Source organism: Colobus angolensis, unplaced genomic scaffold, assembly GCF_000951035.1.
Source record: "Colobus angolensis palliatus isolate OR3802 unplaced genomic scaffold, Cang.pa_1.0 Scaffold283, whole genome shotgun sequence".
NCBI lineage: Eukaryota > Metazoa > Chordata > Mammalia > Primates > Cercopithecidae > Colobus > Colobus angolensis.
Genome location: NW_012116077.1, coordinates 365,646 through 371,949, shown reverse-complemented (window position 1 = coordinate 371,949; position 6,304 = coordinate 365,646). Strand labels below are relative to the sequence as shown.

The 6,304-nt window shown below is 45.3% G+C and overlaps 1 long non-coding RNA gene across 1 annotated transcript in view; it reads right to left on the bottom strand.

Annotated features, from left to right (window-relative positions):
- Positions 1–6,107, bottom strand: part of LOC105516498 — a 10,339-nt gene extending 4,232 nt beyond the window's left edge. Inside the window, exon 1 of the long non-coding RNA XR_001002496.1 lies at positions 5,911–6,107. This is a non-coding gene — a long non-coding RNA (uncharacterized LOC105516498). The remainder of the gene's footprint in view (positions 1–5,910) is intronic.
- Between the last annotated feature and the right edge of the window lie 197 nt (positions 6,108–6,304).

The following is a 6,304-nucleotide window of genomic DNA, read 5'->3' as shown; positions in this document are numbered from 1 at the left end:
CCGCGCCCGCCCCCCCCACCCCCCCATAATGTGACATCACCCTACTTGTCCAGCCCAGTCTCTAATTCCCCAGTAGAAAGGCTCTGTCCAACTAGGTCCATCTCCTTTCAGTTCTTCTCTGTCTCCTGGCCTCTGAAAATGCTCTTTTGCCCATTCCATCCAAATTCCACCTTCCCTTCAAGGATCAGCTTGAAGCTTAAAAGTATAAAATGATGGTGATAGATTTTCAGTAGAGAGTTTATAGTACTAAGCAGCTAATTTAAAAGCAAATTAATTCTATTTTATTCCAGAGGATGTGTTCCAAGTGTCAGTCCCAGATGGACATCTGTGAAGCCAACGTATTAGATATGGGTTCAACAACCCTTGGTCAGCACCAAGAACACCAAATGGTGCCTAAGCCAACTCTTGAGGATGTTAGCCGTCATCTTTACCACCACCACAGCATCTTGTTCTCACTTCTTCTGGTTCCTTTTTTCCCTTCTCAGGTATACGTTCACTTAACAAATATGTATTGGATTTCTTTCTAACTTGGCTGGGCACAGTGGCTCATGCCTGTAGTCCCAGCACTTTGGGAGGCCAAGGCAGGTGAATCACTTGAGGTCAGGAGTTTGAGACCAGCCTGGTCAACAAGGTGAAACCCCGTTTCTACTAAAAATACAAAAATTAGCCAAATGTGGTGGTGCATGCCTGTAATCACAGCTATTTGGGAGGGTGAGGCATGATAATTGCTTGAACCTGGGAGGCGGAGTTTGCAGTGAGCTGAGATGGTACCACTGTACTCCAGGCTGGGCGACAGAGGGATATTCTATCTCAAAAAACAAACAAATAAAAACAAACAAAACAAAACAAAAAAACAAATATGTATTGGACATCAACGGATGCAAAGTATTGTGCAAAGCACTGAGAAGATACCTATAGACAGACATGTCTCTACCCTCTAGGAGCTTACTGTCTGCTAGGAAGAGACTCTTAGAACAACTAAGTTCATTAAAGTGCTGTGACAGGACAGGCCAGAGGCAGTTAACTCCAACTCTGAGGCCATCTGAGAAGGCTTCATGGAAGAGGCAGCATTTGAGCTGGGCCTAAGAAGGATGTGGAAATGGAAGGAACAGGGATATCCAGCATAAATGCATAAAGAAGGTGTGACTGGAGGGTAGGAGATGCAAGCAGAGGTGAAGACTGGAGCCAGATTGTAGAAGGCCTTGAATGCCACATTAAGAAGTTAAGCTTTTTAGTCATCTGCCTTTTGTGCCGAGGATTAATATGATCAAAATTGTGTTTTCCCACCAGAACTCCATTTGCCACTGGGAGAGGAGCAGAACTCAGCTGAGAGATCAGTGGGGGGCCTGAAAAGGTCACCTTGATGACATCATGGTGGCAAGTGGAGACTCTGAACTTGAGGACAGATAGTAGGGACAGAGGAGAAGGACTTAGTTTTCTTTCTCTTCTTTCATCTTCTTTCTTTCTCTCCTCTGCCCTGGCCCTTTCTCTCCACCCTACTCTCGTTTTCACTCTTCCCTGCCTATGGTGTAGGCATTCCTGGGGACTCTGGACTAAATAAGCTGTTGAGCCCTGGGTTTAGGGCAAATGCTAAAATTAAAAACGGGATCTGGATTTCCATTTCCTCTTCCACGCATAGGGCTGGGGCTTACTCTGGTCATGAACCGCTGCAAAATCCCACCCAATCGTAAGCCCAAGAATAATTTTAAGAAACAGGAGGCAAAAGAAATGGCATTATCCATCAGTCCTAGACACTCTATCGCTGTTTTTTTGTTTGTTTGTTTGTGTTTGTGTTTGTTTTTTTTTTTTTGACAGTCTTGCTCTGTCGTCCAGGCTGGAGTGCAGTGGCGCGATCTCGGTTCACTACAACCTCCACCTCCCAGGTTCAAGCGATTCTCCTGCCTCAGCCTCCCGAGTAGCTGGGATTACAGGCAACCACCACCATGCCTGGCAAATTGACACTCTATCTCTTACGTTTTATTTTTTTTAATGCAAACGGATGTTCGGGGGAAAGAATGGCAACCATGAGTGAGTTCAGTTCCGGATGATGTCGTGTTACCATCTCTCATGTAAACATTTCAGATATGCACATTCACTTTCTCTCTGCTATTTCAACAACGTATATCATGCTTTGGAAAATACTGCAGCTGCATCTTGGTTTTAAACAAAGATAGCATCCCTTCGCACACTTCAATTTGTTGTTCCCTCCTATTCTTTCTACTCAGCAAGATATTATTTGCCCCCAGGAGTGTTTTCTTTTCATATAACAAGATCCCGAAAGCGATGTCATTCAGACATCACAAAGCAGAGCTCTGTGCTTTTTACAGGACATCCTTGGTGCTGGTCACTTTTGGTTGGTGTTTTTGTTTATTTCAATTTTTTTATATCAATGGAGCAACCAACCTTCCAAAGGCACTTCAGCTTCCCTCAACAAGATTGCATTTAACAGGTTGACACTGATATATTGGGGTTTCTTTTTCTTTTCTTTTTATAATTAGCTGAAATTCAAGGAAAGTGCTAGAAGTGTGAGGTGAAACTGATTACCATAATTTTATGGTGAAAGCAAGTGACTAAATCTAGCCTAGTACTATACTTGAACCCCCATTATGGCCACCACACCCACAAGAGATGGGTTTTTGGTCTCCGTGCCCCTGTCATTACATTTTGCTCTGTCAGTTCATGCTCTGTGCAAAGGACAGCAAGTCCTGGCCACTTACAGGTTGCACTATAGGGCCAGCATGGTGTAAAGAGACACTGAGACTGTCCTACACCCCTTAATTCTCGCCCTCCTTAGCAAAAAGTTCCAATCATTGCCGTCATCTGAGACAGTCTTTGATTTAATGGGCAAAAATCCAGGAATAATTAAGACAATGATACCACACACCCAGGAAAAAAAAAAAAAAGGAAAAAAAGGCCTGGTTTAAAGAAGAAATCTAGGCAGCACTGAAGGCAGTGATTCTGCGTCTTTTAGGAGGGAAAAGAGATCTAGAAATCAAAAGCAACAGCTACCGATGACTTACTAAGCTTCTCTTTGGAAGAAAGGAAAAATTTACTAATTCATTCTACTTTTTCCTGGTGAGATCATGGGGGTAGGAGAAGTTAAGATTAGAATTTTCCTCCCAAAGTTCTGAGTTTTGCAAATAACTATATTTTATAACTAATTTCATAAAATAAAATAAAATAAAAATTACCAAAGGACACTGTCTTTTTTGTTTAATCTGAGAGTAGGACAAGCATTCTTACATTATACATTATACAGTTACTACTCGCTGCTAGCCATTGCTTGAACCCTGAAAAAAAGCCTTTACAAATAACACAATAGAAGCTTCATAACACAATTACAGTTGTTTTCTTTCTGTTAAATTTGTAACTCTATCCTGATTTTATCTCTCTAAAGACTTCTGGATATTTACAACATAAGGAAAGTCTTGTTTCCCTAACTCAAGGCCTTCATTAAAAACACAATCATAAACAGCATTTCTATTTAAAATAAAAATGGGAAGTTCTAGAAATCTTCTTTGTTACTTACAAAAATAAGTTTTAATGCAACTTGATTCTCCAGTATCTATTTCCCAAGATTCATTCACAGTTGCTTTCCAGAAAACATTTTCCAAAATTTATGCCAAATACCATGTTATGCATAACTTCCTTGCTGAATATCTCTAGTCTAGAGCTAATTTATTTTTCTCAGCTGTGCTTTCAGAGCCTTCAAAGCTATTGCTCCCTCGGCTGACTATGATTATTCCTTATCAATATAATTTCCGAATGTTTCAAGGAACAAAAAGAGAAAGGAAAATATGTGCTATTTTCCTGAAAACAGCTGCCTTGAAACACTATTTCAGAAGGGACAAAGAAAACAATAGATGGTGTGCAATTTTCATTTCAGGTTCCTAGTTGCCCCCGTGAGAAGTTGCCTGACTACCAGTTGGAGGTCCCTCCTAACACCCCAGTTGGTGAGCTGTGCCTGTTTTCAATGCTAGGATAAGTTTCTCACCACTTCTCAGGGCAATTTATATCCTGTGAGTTTTGTCAAGTTGGGAAGGGCCTACCAAAAGAGAAGCCATTTGCAGAATCAGGGTTTGCTTCAAAGGTCCTAAGAAAATCCTTGAGATATAACAGTTGAAAAACATTTGAAGGTTGTTCACTTGAGTAAATGCTTAAGCTTGTCCTCCCTTACTTTCTCCGGCCTGTAGCAATATTACTCACCCTCAAAGAATTCATCAATATTCAACTGGCTCTCCAATTTGCTGAGGTAGCAAAAGGAGTTTAATAAAGAAAGCTGCTACAATTTGTCTTTAGAGAACATGCCACAAACTCAACTTTTATCTTATGTCGCTGGAATCTTCTGCCCTTTTACTAATTTAGGTGGGGAAATGAATGCTTACGTGTAGCAACCCAAGCAAATTTACCCACGAAGGCAAGCCTTAAAAACCCAGCGAAGCCTTTCATCCCAAGGGCACCGGAGCTTTATAAATGATCTATCTGAGGATTTAGAAGCGTGTTCAGTCACGTCTCACAGCCCGGCAAACTTTCAGCCCTGTCCACGAGGGTTTTTGAAAATCTCAACAGGGAAACTTGTAGCTTAGTAATAAGAGTTTTTAGCGCCCACCGAAACTGGACGAGTATCAGCCGTTTTAAAAACCTTTCCTGAAAAGAAAATCTTGCTCTGTAAAACCTTTTTGGTTAACTTTTCAAAACAGCTTTGCAGACCCTGGAAGACGCTACTCTTTTCCCTCCCCGCGCCCCGGAAAAGAGCCGCAGACGCCAGCGAAAGGCTGCGAAACGCTTGCAACGCCTTGGGTTTGCGAGATCGCCCTTGCAAAGACATTTCAGATTTTCCATCAGCTCTACAGAAATATCACAGTAAAATGCATGCGAGAGTTAAGCAGCTCAAACTCGAGCGCCGAGCACGGCAGATTCCGCGGTTTTATTTTTGTAAACTGATTTCGTGTGTGTGTGCGCGCGCGCGCGTTGCTGCTTTCTTTCGGCACCTGATTTTTTTTTCCCCCAGTGCCCGCACGCGGTTCTGGGCTACCCCGCGCGCCGTCTGCAGGCCGCGACAACTACGGCCTCCCTCGGGGAATGCGGTGGCCGGCCGCAGTGGCGACGACTGCAGGCGCGCGGCTCAGCTCCCCGCGGCCCACCGGTTTCTTTGCTCATCCATGGCGCAGCCGAGCCCACCGAGTCTGAGTCGGACCAGGGGTTGCTGAGAGCCGCCAGGAAGTCCCCACCCTGCACCGCCCCCCGGGGGCCAACGCGCTCGGCAGCTCCTCCGCAGAGCTTTGCCCCATCTGCCCCAAGACTCCGATGGCCCCTCCTGGCCTGCCCAGGGCTATGGCAGCTGCAGGCCAGCTCTACCCATTGCTCTTCCCGTCCAGACCCCGCTGGCCTTGAGCCCTGCTTGCTCGCAGATTTGTCCCACCCGGGACAGGGAAAGGAAAAGAAGCCGCGTTCATTTTCTTAGCATTCAGGCACTATTTTATGAGGGAACTCTTCCAAAATTTTCATTTAGGAAAGTTGAAAGAACGGTACAACGAACGTCTGTTTACCCCCCACCCCCAACAGGATGCAACAACTGTTAACATATTGCAATACTTGCTTCCTTTCTGTTCTCTCTCATAATGTGTGCGTATGTTAGCTGCATCATTTGAAAACTGCAGACATCGTGACATTTCACTTCTGTACACTTCAGCATGCATCTTCAAGGATAAGGACCTCCTTACCTTCAATACCATTCTCACAAATACAAAATAGCATGGTCCCTAATAGCGTCTAACATCCAGGATAAGGGCTCCTTTCCCTCCCGTTTCCCCACTTCAGTCTTAAATATCAGTTTCCCTTCTTGTACTGGACACATGTGTAAACAATTGCTCCTCCCTGTTATGCCCACCAAAGGACTATGGGGCTCACCCTGTCCCGGGGCCTCTCTACCTGAGAGCTTGGTGGGGTGGCGAGGGCTGGGGCGTCTCGACAGACCTGCACTCAAACGCGTGGCGAGAGCGCTGCATCCACGCGGTCTGAGACCCCCGTTTCCTTTCCCAAACCATCTCACGTTTGGGAAGCACCGAGCAAGAAGCCTCGCTCAGCCACCTTGCGCCCTCCCGGCAGCTCAAAGGAACCACCAGAGGACCGGTGAGCGCGGGGTGGCGTCCATCGCAGGAGCCTCCGGGTGCGCGCTGCGCTATCTCGTGCCCTTGGCTTTGCCGTTTGCCATCCTCCGTTTTTTCTCCCCGAGCCCTCGCTATTCGTCTTGGTGTTGGTTACTCTGGGCGTCTAGTGCCCTTCTCGGCCCGCCCCCGCAGCG